The sequence below is a fragment of the Argiope bruennichi genome, chromosome 9, assembly GCF_947563725.1.
Source record: "Argiope bruennichi chromosome 9, qqArgBrue1.1, whole genome shotgun sequence".
In the NCBI taxonomy this organism is placed as follows: Eukaryota; Metazoa; Arthropoda; class Arachnida; order Araneae; family Araneidae; genus Argiope; species Argiope bruennichi.
Window position 1 is genome coordinate 81,629,638 of NC_079159.1, and position 14,467 is coordinate 81,644,104.

Here is a 14,467-nt window from a genome sequence, read left to right on the forward strand (position 1 = left end):
ATTATAAAATAGCTCTGAATGTGAAGGATTTCATTTCGTTTGTTGCGGTCTCGAAGTGCATTCGCTGTGTATTGTTTTTCAATTTAAACTGATAATTTCTTTTTAAAATATTTGAATTAGCTCGAGAGGAGCGCTGGACTGTTAGTTTAATACATCAAGAAAACATTTCAAATGTCAATGTTGCTCATCGGTGCGACTGCAGTGAGTTGACTATTTCACGCTTCATAAAGAGATTCAAAACAGAAGGAACCGCAGATAAAAATACTAGAAAAGGCAGTTTGAGGGTATCTTTTAAACGTGCTGATGCTACATTGACACCATTATGCCGTAAAAACAGATTTTCAAGTTCTGCTACAATTGCAATAGAATGAAATGATTCCATGTCTGTCATAGCCAGTCCCTAAACAATTCGAAGGAGGCTCCGTGAACTTGGTTACATGGCACAAGTAGCTAGAAGAAACCCAATACTGACGAAACCAATGTGGAAAAATACTATTGGAGTGAGCCAAGGTGCACAAAAATCGGTGTTTTTCGGAATGGAATCGTTATATTCAGCGACGAAAGTCGCTTTTCTTTAATGTCTGACAAGACTTGCCACGATTGGCGTAAAGCAAAAGAGAGCGTGAGGCCAGAATGCCTGATTCGTAATCAAAACACCCAGAAAGAGTAATGTTAATGGGTGCATGTCATATCTAGTATATTCTGTCAACTGGAAGAATGCATTTTGTACACGAAATCATGAATGGTGACAAGTATGTTGGTGGACTGAAGGATCAATTGCTTCCAACATGGTCCCAAGACAGAAGTGGATATTTCAGCAAGATCTAGCATCCAATCATACATCGCAAAAGGTAAGACAAACTTTACAATTAGTTTTAAATTTCATTCTAATTCATTTCTGACCTCTATATCGAATTTTTTGTTAGTTTAGGTTAAGGCTGCGTTTAAAAAACATGGTATTAATGTTCTCGCATTGCCTAGAATCTCGCCAGATTTAAACCCCATTGAGAATTATTGAGTATAATTTGAAAGAAAATAACTGAAAATCATCCCAGAACAAAACGAGAACTTCAGGAAAAAAAATTGAAGTTTGGCACTATGAAATACTGAAAGAAGTGTTGCAAAATCTTGTGAATTCCATACGTAACATAATGGCTACTGTGATCAAAGCCATGCCAACCAAATATTAAACGATTTTCAGTTTACTTGAACTATTATCTTTTCTGATCAAAATAATTTGAATTTTTTTTACTTCATTTTTCCGGGGAACAAAAATGGATTCTGATACTGATAACCTGTATCTTTGGTTTGTATTTTATTCTTTTTGAAATTAAATATTTTTTGTTCAATAACTTAATTATATCTTGCCTTTAGACTAATTTAACATATAGACATAAAAAATATGACTTTGAATGAAAAAAATATTACTTTTGTGGGGCTTATTCTTGAAAAAACGTGAAATTTCTCAAACTTGCAATACTTTTGACCAGTAGTGTACTTCTCCGTCGAAATGTGGGCAGTGCAATATAGTGGTCGGAATAACATGAATCATGCATGTGTTGTGGGCCATCAGTTGGAGTCGCGCGTTTTGTTTAATTTTCTTATTTATGAATTTATATTTAATATTTTTGCTTTTTAGGTTTATTTATATAAGTGTCTTTCCCGAAAAAACGCTATTTTACACACGAAAAAAACACATTTTTTTATGGCTAAATATTAGAGCCTTTTTCTATCTGCTCTCATGCTGACAATGTTATATAACTTCACCTTGGACCCGATTTCACTATGGTAAAATTGAGTGTACGTTCAAAAATATAAATTATGATAGATAAACTGTAAATTAAAACAGTAATATACCAGACTGTTTCGAATAATATGTTAAACTCAGTGTATTCATGATTTTTGTAACTAAACGAAAAGTTCTTATGTAGGTAAGAGAGAAATATATTCATATGTAATCAGTATGTGATTTTTATCTAAATATTTTCTCTGATATAACACGATTTTGCAAGGGAAAAATGCCGAGCGAAGCTTTGTCTTCGAGTTATTTTATTAATTAACCAGCTCACTTAAAAGAGGCTTACCAGTTGCTCCAGCGTGTTACAATTACCTCAGAGAGGTAGGGTAGCCGGGAACATGTGGTTTGACTCTTAATCTAGAGCACTTATAATATGAAAATACTGTTTCCTACCTTAGATTACATTTTTCTGACTGTTCTCAAATTGATTATTTTTTTAACTGTGAATCAGCAAAACTATTTTCTTCTGTTATGGAATATTGTATATAGTCTAAATTGACTATTTATTATATTCTATTAAATGGCCTTATAATCATTCTCAGATTTCTGCTTGAAAATACAAATTGAAAACTCAAATTTTATAAATGATTAAATAGTATAACACGCAACTACAAATATTTAAAACATAGTATTACACAGTATAATAAGTGTAAAAAAGTAACTAATTCAATTCAGTAGTTGTAAGTTAAACCTAGAGTAATAGAATTCTCCAGAAATTAGAGTATTCAATCCACTATTGGACTCATTTTCCTTAGATGTTTTTTTTTCTACATTAAGAAATAAACTCTTTTTTTCTACAATTTTATGCAATGAGAGAATCTGGAAGTATAGCTTTCGTCCTAATGGCAGAAATAGCAAATTGGTCAACCGCCACGAAAACAAATTTTATTTACCGAACTTAGAGCCCTTTACACCAATAATGCATCACCATCAAGTATTTCAATCCTACGTAAGTATGGATGATGAGTCTTAATTCTTCAACTCTTCATCTCTACCAATCAAAACATATATTTATCGAAAAATCAGGATGGATTACTCTATTAAACTTATTTTCTCTACTTTTGCACAGCCTTCATTTCTTGTTGAAAACATTTAAATTTAAATTTAAATTCTCCATTAGTAACTCTTTCATGTCTCCCTAGTCATTAGTGTAATTGTTTTCTATTGTTCTTCATATTGTTCGTTAAGATTGATAAAAAACATTATCACAAATATAATTTATATCAGAAATGTAATACATATTTAAATAAATATGCTATATTCCTTTTTAATATAACTTGTTAATATGACATAAAAATAACTATTAACTGTGCAATTTACCGTTACTGCATTACTAAGTTTCGGATCGTTTCTGGCATATAATGAATTATTTTAAAGATATAAATAATGTATATTTTTGTCACATAAAAAGCCTGATTTTAGTTATCCTACTAAGAACTAAATTCCAAAACCAAATATCGAAAATACTCCCCAATCTGCAATATCAAACAAATCCAAGTACTTTTTTTGACTTTGGTGAGATATTATTTAAGGTAACTTTGCAATTTACCTTGAATATAGTTGTAATAGAAAATGATGAAATGATGAAATAAATTTAATTCAAATTTGGTTTCAATTCATCTGAACACAGTGGTTAATAAAAAAGACACAGAGAAGAATATAAAGCAGAAAAAAATAGGGGGAAAAAAAAGAAAGTTTTAAATTTTTTTTTTTTTTTTGAAAGTGACACCCAAAGCGTATGTTTTTTCGTCTCATCAAAGCGTGCTATAGTCACCATTCCCAATTACATTCCAATTGACTGAATTATTTTATATGCAAAATATTTATCCGCAGTTTTAGTTTCCTTTATCACTTTCTTTATCTCCTAATTGATAAATCATAATTTATTAAAACTATTTTATCATACTCATAAATAGTAATTACATCATAATAGTTCTTTTTTATATATGAAACTGAAACTATGTAACTTAAAAAAGTATTTTTTCTTCCTTTACTCGATCGCTCACCTTACTCAACTTAAAGGATCATAACAAAGACACTTTAAGCCACAACTTGATTCACTTAGTGTTATTAGTACTATACGATCGCGTGCTATAAAAAGTCAATTGTTAGACAGCAACATCCATCACTTCGAAGATTAAAAAAAAATTATTCGTTTCGAAAGTGTATGGAAAATCTTCTTTGCTCTTACAATGAAAAGAGAACTTAAAACTTTTCACTAAAGAAAGTTTAAAGTGTCTGTATTGGAAGTGTTTATAGCTTTATAGCTTAGTAACCACTCAACCGTAAACAAGATAAAAAGTTATCGACATTTTCTTTCAAGAAAAGGGCCATAAAAATTTTAGGTGCATTAAATTTATTAAGATTAATGTATTTTTCCAGAAGATTTTAGATTTTCTTGTCCATTAGTTTGAAAAAAATATTTAATAGAAATTATATTTATATTAGTTTTTATAATTAATTATTATACTGACTTTTTTACTATGTGTATACTTAAAATAATTTAGTAAGCATTTACTTTTACACACACACACACACATACACAAATTTATCTCTAATATTAATAGAGATAAAAATCAAATATTAAATTCATTGGATTTTCAGAGGAAACTATACGAATTTTGATTGATAAAAAATTATTTACAACAAAATGTATACATTTGTATTTAATTTAAATTATTTAAACTTTAATATATTATATTTAAAACTCAACTTATATGTCTACTCTTCATCAAAATATATTACGCATGTATTAAAGAATGTATCTTAAAATCTGACTAAGAGTGTTTTTATTTTTAAAAGTGCTTCTGTTTGTTAATACAATTTCAAATTATATATTTTAATGCAACAATTATATTTTAGACATTCAAGATTATTCTGATTACTTTTCAAAAAATTTTTTGACTGATTTGTTAGACAATATAATAGAATCCAGAATTATTGTATTAAACTATACTTAATAATAATGTTTAAAGAAAGAACTCATAATTGAAGAAAAAATACGTTACTTGAATATTGTTTAATACAGTAACGTTATTACAAATTACTTATTTTGGCATGGCAAGCTGTTTTGATACATAGAATTGCAAATATAAACATTTTTCAAGCAGAAACATCTCTTTGAAGAACAATCTTTTTTACAAGAACAGCAGACGAACATTTTTCCAATTCCTACGGTTCCTTTTCTTACTGCTGTTCTCAGTGAAATCTCCTGATTCGGTTCTCGGTCTTAAGAAAATTTTCGGCGATACATCGAATTGGTATCTGAAAATAAGTGAATATATTAAACTTTTGTGTTAAATGTTTGTTGTATCCTGATTAGTTGTAGTCTACTGTATAAATACTTATAAAGTTAATATAACCATATATTTATTAAATAAATGCTGAATTAATTCAGTTTAAATATCATTTTTTATCTCGAATGCAGTTTGTTCAAAACTCCATCTTTCATTCCAATTTTGTACAGGCCATCTTAATTTTATTAAGCTCTACAACGATGAGATTTCGCAAATCAGCTTTTTACTCTATCAACTTCTGGAATGGGAACAACGATATAGCATCCAATATCAAACTCAACAAGTATTGTATTGAAGATCATTTTCCTTCGTTTTGGCTTGTTTTATTAAAGTTTCTTTGGTTTCCTCTCTAATTAGAAAAAAAATTTGGCCGAATATCTATATTTTTTATAATATCTTTATAAAGAAAGTATTTAGAAACGAAATTCAAGCTGTTATATAAGGAACAAATTTTAGTAACTAAGAATACTTACTATTTGATATTTTTACCCAAAATTGACTTTTTAGTTTAATCACTCATTTTAAAATTATATATATATATATATATATATATATTTCCTTATATAACAGCTTGAATTTCGTTTGTAATACTTTCTTTGAAAAGTTGCATTGATTTTTACAATTGCATAAATGACATTCTATTGCTGGTTTACAATTATAAATTTACATTTCCAAAATACTGAAAATTTATGAAAAACTCTTGAAATAAAATATAATGTATTTTCTTGTTCAAACTGGCAGCAATATTTTCTCCATATGTATTGCAGTTCCTGAACTGCAGATTAAGCAATCATCTCTTTTAGAAATATTTTATAGTTGTTTTTAATGGACAGAAATTTTTAAAAAAGGGAAAGTTTCATTATAGTAAATCAGACAAACCTCAATATTCTTAGATTGGATAAAAATTCAACTTAGTTTTTTTGTTCAGAAAAATATCTCATTAGTTATGTCGAAAAGTTGGAATAAATTATTTGATAAACTTATAAACAAGATAGTGTTTGGTTTATATATATTTTAAGCCTACCAAACTATTGTTATTACAATTTTTAGAAAGCTTTTTCTTTCTAATTGGTATGTTTTATCTCAATGGATTTTTTTCACTCTATTTTTGTAGAAAAATTAAAAAATATAGCATTTTTCCAAAACTTCATCTCCACGGTAGTCAAATATCTTAAAGATTGGATGCCTTTTTAAAATTTAAAATTTATATTTATTAAAATTAATAGTTCATGAAAATTGAATTTAAAAGAAAAGCTTTTGAGGAAATGTCGGTTTTAAAAATGTTGAAGAAAAATAAAAAAAATTACAATAATTTTATGGTATTAAATATATATTATATTAACTAGCAAATTTAGCATGCTTAGCATATTGCCTTATTTTTCTATGTTTATGGCAGATTAATCATAACAAAATTGTTTTATGTTTTTTCATAGATTATTGTGTTTACTTTTGTATGTGTACACAACATATGTACACATATATTATGTGTACACAGCATATGTACACATATATCCTTTAAACCCATCAGTTCTTTGTTGTCTGGTAATAGGCCAATGTTTTGTTATTTGATATAACAGCATGTGTAGGCTTCTTTATTTACATTGCTACTAAAAACCGAATTTGAGCAATTAAAAATTCAGATAATGAACAAGTAAATAATTTTCTCGCCGTAAAATTAAGCAGCATGTAAAATAATGTCAACGCGTTTATAAATAAACACACTGTATTTAGAAGAGAGTTTGATTATATTTATTTTTTTTTTTTGCAAAATCGTTATTGACGTGATGCACGTTTTATTAACTGGCTTTATTTCCGTTCTCTTTTAGATGCGTTGTTACTCTAGTTTTCTCTAATAAGTATAAAAATACTTAGATTTTGAGTTTGACGATATGAAAATAATGGTAAAATGCCTGTAGTTAGGAAATAAGAGTCTAAATGGAAAGGTTTGTTAATACAGTTTAAAAGATATGACTTTGATACTGGTGTGATAAAATATGCAATAAAAAATTGGAAAACTTACTAAAGGAAATAGAATCTTATTCAATGAACTTAAACTAAAATAAACAACAATACATACTTATGATATACTGCATTAAAATTTTAAAATACTAAGATATGAGATCGTACGTTAAACAAAGAAATGATAACAGTTTTAAAAGACAGTATATAATGACGTGTCACATGAATTAGGTGCCTGCATGTGTTTTGATCATTTTTTCGCTTTAAAAAGGCATTTATTGAGAAAAATTGGTACGATATATATCGATTAAAATATTTCCCATCATTTTCTACAACTTTTTCTCATTTTCGTCTAATAAGTCTTGCAACTGATTGTCTTCGAATTTTTGAGGTCCGTCATATTCCATTGACATCGAAATCACCATTCTGAAGTCGTTGAAACAAGACAATTGGGATATGACGGAAGCATCGCCATAAGTTTGTAAAAGTATCTGGTGGGCTTCGGCAGCAGATTTCTACAAATCAAACAAAAAAAGCAATGAATGTCAAAAATACAATTTGGAGCGTTCCATGATTGGGGTCTTATAAAGACCCCAATCATGGAACGCTCTATAAGAGTAAATGGAATCATGGAATAACTCTATAATAGTAAATGGAAAACTTTCAAATGATATCAATAAAGTAATAGTAAATTGGTAAAACCCAAAATCATTGTCATTTATATAAGTACTTCGCATGTTTACTAATAGATGTCGCTGATTGAAATACATGCAAACACCTATTATAATTATTTTTTTTCTGAACGTATTAAAAATAAAAATAAAAATTTCTGTAGGAAACGATTTAATGTTCAATCACATGACTGATATAAATAATTAAATAGTGAAATAGTTTAATGTTTCAACGAAAAAATGGAATTAATAAAAATTTCATATATTAAATTTGAAAATTTATTTTAAAATAGTGTAGCAATATAATCAATGTCATTATGAAGTTATTTTTTTTTTAATTTTGAAACTAAGTAAATATATGTTTTATTCGGAATTTTACTCAGAAATTCTGTAGTAAAAATATAAAATCTTTCAACCCCATCTCTACGTTTTACTCCCTTGAACATCGCGGTAACTTTTTACTATTGCAGTTAATTTTTCAAAATGCTAAAAGACGTGCGTGAAAAATTTCGTTTCAGTTTCTCAATGGATATACAATCTCATAAGATTCGAGCATACAAATATATTTCTAATTTTATATAAAAAGATTTCTTCACCTTTGTTCATGGTACATCGTTTTCCGACACGTACCTCATTTTCAGACGCCTCATTACGCCTAATTTCTTATGAGACGAAGCCTCATGCCTTATATTTCATTATCACTCCTCTCCTTCTATCAAATGAAAGCGTTTAATATTTTTCAGATTTCCATTTTTTATTCATTATTTAAACTTAAGAATGGCTGAAGTGCATAAAACCTTGCACATAGTTTTTATGCTTTCTCTTCTTTAGTTTTTTGATGATTAAAATGTTTTTAGTTCCATTATTTCATTTTTAGTGGCAATAAGTCTAATATCTCATTCATTTTTAACTCCACTTAGTCATTTTTTTTTAAATATAGAATTTATTGCTTTAACATAATTATGTTTTCACTCCATTTAGCTTTTTTGATTCCATCTCATTTTGTGAATTACCTTTATTAAATCGCACTCTCAACAGAAAAATAGTTCTTTCATTATAACATAGTAAATGTTATAACACAGTAAATATTATTCATTATAACACACAGTATATAACACACAGTATTCATTATATTCACAGTAAATATTATTCATATAATAATTATGTTTTCACTCCATTTAGCTTTTTTGATTCCATCTCATTTTATGATTTGCCTTTATTAAACCACCCTCTCAACAGAAAATTAGTTTTTTCATTATAACACAGTAAATACTATTCATTATAACATAGTAAAAATGATCAAAGCGGATGAAATCCCTAAATTCCTTGTAAATACTTTGCTTAACTAAGCTTAGAAACTAACATATCTTTAATTTGGCATCAAATGCGGTGCTTTTCTTGACTTCAATATGGAATTGTCTCATTATTTTCGGATTATGCAATGCGCTCCAAACATTTTTCAGAACACTGGCTTTATTCATCAAAGGCATTTTGGATGCCGTTAGTTATAAGGAAAATTCGATTGAATTCTGATTCGGTAATAACAAACAAAAAAATAGTGTAACTCGAAGAATGTTCGAATTCTGCTATGCTTGTTTCCTGAAATATAATTGATTTCCACTTGAATGCAATACATTATTATAACATATACTAGAAACGGAAGAAGGAATATGGAATAAAATCGCATACAATATCAATATGTGTGTATTATTATATATTTTGTTATGCATTGAATTCATCTGAATGAAAATAAATTTTCCTACACAATTACATGGAATTTCAAAATTCCATTCCTCATTCATAAAATTACTACATTCCATAGCTACGCTGCAGAGTTTTTTTTAATGCTGGGAAATGGCTAAATCATATAACAGGACAATTAATTTAATTTATAAGGGTTAAATTTGACAGTTATGTTGTTTAGAGCTCTATTATTCGATATGAATAAAATTGCATTAATTCCTTTTGCAACTTTCCTGATATGGAAGTATAAATGCTATTTTAATATTATGTTTTCTTGTTGTTCTTTGTTTTAAATATGTGTGTTGAATTTAATTGATTGAATAATTAGAAAACGCCAATTGATTTAATAAATTAGAAAATACCAATTCATTGGATAAATTAGAAGATACTGAGATTTATAAGAAACGTGTAATAATAGTAGATGTATACTATTAATTAAATATATTTATATTATCTTTATTTAATTTTATTCTTAGAATGCATAAACAAATTGTACTGTATTGTCAAATGATATGAAAATTAGAAATATAATAAAAGTTTGCAGTATATTGTAAGAAAGATGAAAGATATATTAAACCTCTACAACTCCGCTCTTTCAATTAAATTGTATTTATTTATTTATTTTTTTACTTTATCTTACTTTATATTTTGTGAAATATATAAAGACGAAACATTTGAAACCTCAAAAAATTGAAAGAAAAATGTTAGATCTTATTGTAAAATTCATTTTTTGAACTGCATCAGACCGAATAACACATCCCCCGAGTTATGTTTTCCTGGCAATCATTATGATGAAAAGTACAAAAATGCTTTGAAGTACATAGCTATTTTTTTTTTTTGCATTTTTAAATTGAAAACAACACAGTCATTGCATAAATTAATTAAGTGTTACGAATAACTTCTCAGGAATTTGAAAAAAAAAAATACTTAAATATTTGATTTTTTTTATTTAAAAGAAATGCACTGTAATTATTTAATTTTTTTCTCAAATTTTACAGGCCGACGCTGCACAAGGAATTGTTTTCCATGTAGGATCCGAATGGTTCCAGACTGGTATTACATTAAAACTCTGGTATGCGTAACTTGGTGCTGGTGTATAGTATTTCATTCGTCCTTCCGCTGATGCGATGCAAAAATTTGGAAAGGGCATATCGAGTTAGTATCTTTAACATTTAATCATGTTTCTAAACTACGAATTGTCCTTATTTTGCTTTGAAACGATCATTAACACTTTCGGGATGAGAGGCCTCTATTCTAGACACATGCACGGGACGGAGCGTACGCGAAAAGAATCATCCCACAGGACGAGGGATTTGCGTCACTAAGCCTAATTAAAAAAAAAAAAAAGTCACAAAAAATAAAGTTTAAGTCCTAACATTGTCACTTTTGCTACCTTTTTAGAATATTAGTTTATTCATAATACGAACACATTCTTTCTCTCAGAAATCGCATTTTCTTGCCATAATAAACCGAAACCAAGTCTTTCCGCAATGTAAAGAGAAGTGCACTAAATGCATCCTAAAGCTACGCCAAATGCAACAGAACTGACGGTACAAATCCCGAAAAGTCTATAATTACAGAGTAATAACAAAAAAGAAGGAAGAAAAAGAAGAAACATGAATGATTCTAATAAGTATAAAGTTTCACAACCCAGCTCTGCTTATTTATATTACTCTTACCCCCCCCCCTCCCCTGCAATAGCTGATGAGCAAAATATCAAAGTCAGGTTGAATATGATCAAACTGAATGTCACGATACTAAAATTATATTTATTTCAAAAGGATGGACACAGGGAGCAATCTAGTGGCGATTTAAAATTATTCCAGTTTAAAATGCACATATGCATTACCGTCCCATGAGTTCGATTTCCAGAAATGAACAGATGTTAAGCCCAACTGTGAAAGACCTTCGTCGGTGATGCATATATGACCCACTCGTCTCGAAAGGGTTAATAATAGAAAATTAAAATCACTTTTTTTTCTGAAACTCATCTCGAAACTTCTCAATTCATCTCCAATTTGAAAATATTTACCTTATGATAATTCAATTCAAGGCTTTGTAAAAGTTCGTAAATAGCTTGCTAAGCACTAAAATCATTTCAATTCTTCTAGAAAAAATATGCATTTCAATTTTTGTTAATGTAGCTTTTAAAAGAAACCTTTATTATGCAGTATTTAAAATATTGCTTTGGATAAAAAAAAGTGTAAGTAAGAAGTAAAATCAAACTTTACATATTCAAACAATAAAAATTGCTAATGGGAAAAATGTTAAATTTATTGCTCATATTTTAATCATTACTCATTTGTATGCTCAATAATTCATTACTTTGCGCATCCCAGATTACCAAATTTTTATATTTCAATCTTATTTATATAATCAATATAATTACATTTTTTAATGCCCGAAACTAACAATTTTCGAATATGATTTGTTATTCGAATTTCGAATAACAAATTTGTTATTGTTGATTCGAAATTGAAACTTACTATCACAAAATCTATAAAGATTATATTGAAATTTTGTATAACAGAAATTAATCAATAAAAGAGAATTAATCAATAAGAAATTAATCAATAAGAGAGAATTAATCAATAAGAAATTAATAAATAACAAAGAGAACCATTACCACTTGTCCATTAACATTTTTACTAAACTAGAATATTTTAGTTAAAATTTCATAGATTACTTGGAAGTCGCAAATTCATAAAAAAAGAAGATAGACTCATTTTTAATTTATTACATTTTCAAAAATAAAGTCTATTAAATTTTTATTTTAGATATCGCCGTAATTAAAGCATTCAGGAGACGGTGTAACTCCAACGGTATGATAAATTTTCTATAATAAATCTTTCCTGATATAGATGAATGTAAAAAAATAAATTCGTGCAGAAACATTTACAATGCTTAGCATGATGTAATATGACATAAAGGGAGAACACAAGCTCATTGTCATAAGATGCTTTCATCCTTATTGAAAAATAGTCTTTTAAAAGATGTCATATAGGTGCGTCTAATATTATTTATCTTCTTAGAAGTTTAAATATATGTTTAACTCTTCAAATATTGGAGCGCCAAATTGCTAGCTCATGAAAGTTTGTGACTCTCGAATATCTTTGCAAAAGACATTTCTATTTATTCATTATGTAACACTGTTTAAATGTCTAAATAGTAATAATATCCATTAAATATTTCATTTATTATTTAATAATCTTATTTCTTGTGGACTTATACCAACTTATTTCAAATTACTTTTTCTCTACTTGCCTCAAAATATGCAAGGAACCTTAGAAAAAGTGTGGAATCTTTTCATAAAGGGAAAGAGATAAAAATTGTTTAAATAAATTTAATCGATCATCAGAAGTGGAGCTGTTTGTCAAATTATTCACTCCTTTTCTTTAATAAATAAGTGATAGAATTAATGGTTACAAAGATTTAAGGCAGAAAAAAAACTGAGATATTATTTGAGAAAAAACGGTAGGAATAATAGCAGCATTTATGTCTATCATCAATTGTATATACCAAAATAAAAATAAAATCTTATGATATTTTTTTTACAGCTGAAAGTGAAACCTTTTAATGGGAAATAAATGATTTATCGCATTTTAATATCATTATAAAAAATTACTTTTTAAACAAAAAGCAAAATACTTTCTCCTATCTATTTCTTCATTGTTCTCTTACAAACTTACTCTAGTGGTAAAAAAATGTTAGAAAAACAAGTAATTGTTTTAAATATTGTATTTTTTTTTGTATTTTTGAAACAGATAATTGAACAAGAGAAAAAAAAATGAAATCTTTGATCGATTTATAAAGCTACTATGTTTCAGTTTATTTTGTTCGAACTGCGTTCAATTTAAGTTAATAATAAAGATGAATGTTTGTGTATCTGTATGTGCGTGCAAGCATGTATGTGTATGTTTGCATTGAAGCTCTAAAAGCCAAGCCATTTGACTTGCAGCTACCAAATTTGGCTCATGTATACCTCAAACGGAGGGATGTGCACCTCAAGGCGATTTTTTAAAAAGTTTATTAATTAAAAATTTAACTGGATTTTTTCCGTGATATCTTTCAAAAATATTTCTGCACAAAAATAAATTTTACATTATTTGATTTCTTTTGAAATACATTTTTAGAGATAACCGTTTACCTAAAAATTTAGTCATGCGAATTTTTAGTGAGTTTTAGCAATTAAAAAAAAAAAAAAAAAAGCTTAATTTCCATCAAAAGTTGTTGGTAAACAGAAATTGTTCCTTTGAAATTCGAAGTGTTTTCATTGTTTCATCAAATACATAATAGCATGGTTTTCTTCCATTTTGAAAACTAAAAAAAAGATTCTGTTATTCTTTTTTAGATTCTGTTTATAAATGTGTAGTCTATAAGACAAATAAATGAGTATAATTAAAATTTTGCATTTAAATAGCGCTATGCTATTAGGACACTATCTTTATTTGAAAGGTGTATCTATATGTTGAATGGAACATAACTAAGATGAATAAAATGATACATCTTTAATGCAAGACAATGAATCAGTGAGGCATCTGTGGCGACTAGTATATAATATACGACAAAGTTTCGGTGGAATGCAGTTTTTTACTGTGTTTAATCATCAGCATATGCAACTTTTTTTTAGAATTCATGGAAACTTTTATAAAGCTGAAAAGTGTCATGCAATTATTTATATTCCCAATATTAAATCTATAATGATCCTTATATTTAAACATACATTTTGAAATTCAAAATATTTTAAACTTTATAATATAGTTTTAATTTGAACGACTAAATGTTGAAATAATTTTAAGCAAAATATTTTTTGTTCTAATTATAGAAAAGATTGAATTCATACAGAAATAATTTAAATAACGCTTTAATTATTAATAATGGTTTGTGGTAAAAACTACTCAAGTTAATATTGCTCGCAAGAATATACAAAAATATTTTTTATTAACAATTATAATTTCTTTAAATACATTTTTCACAAAACTTTTACAAGAATTTAAATT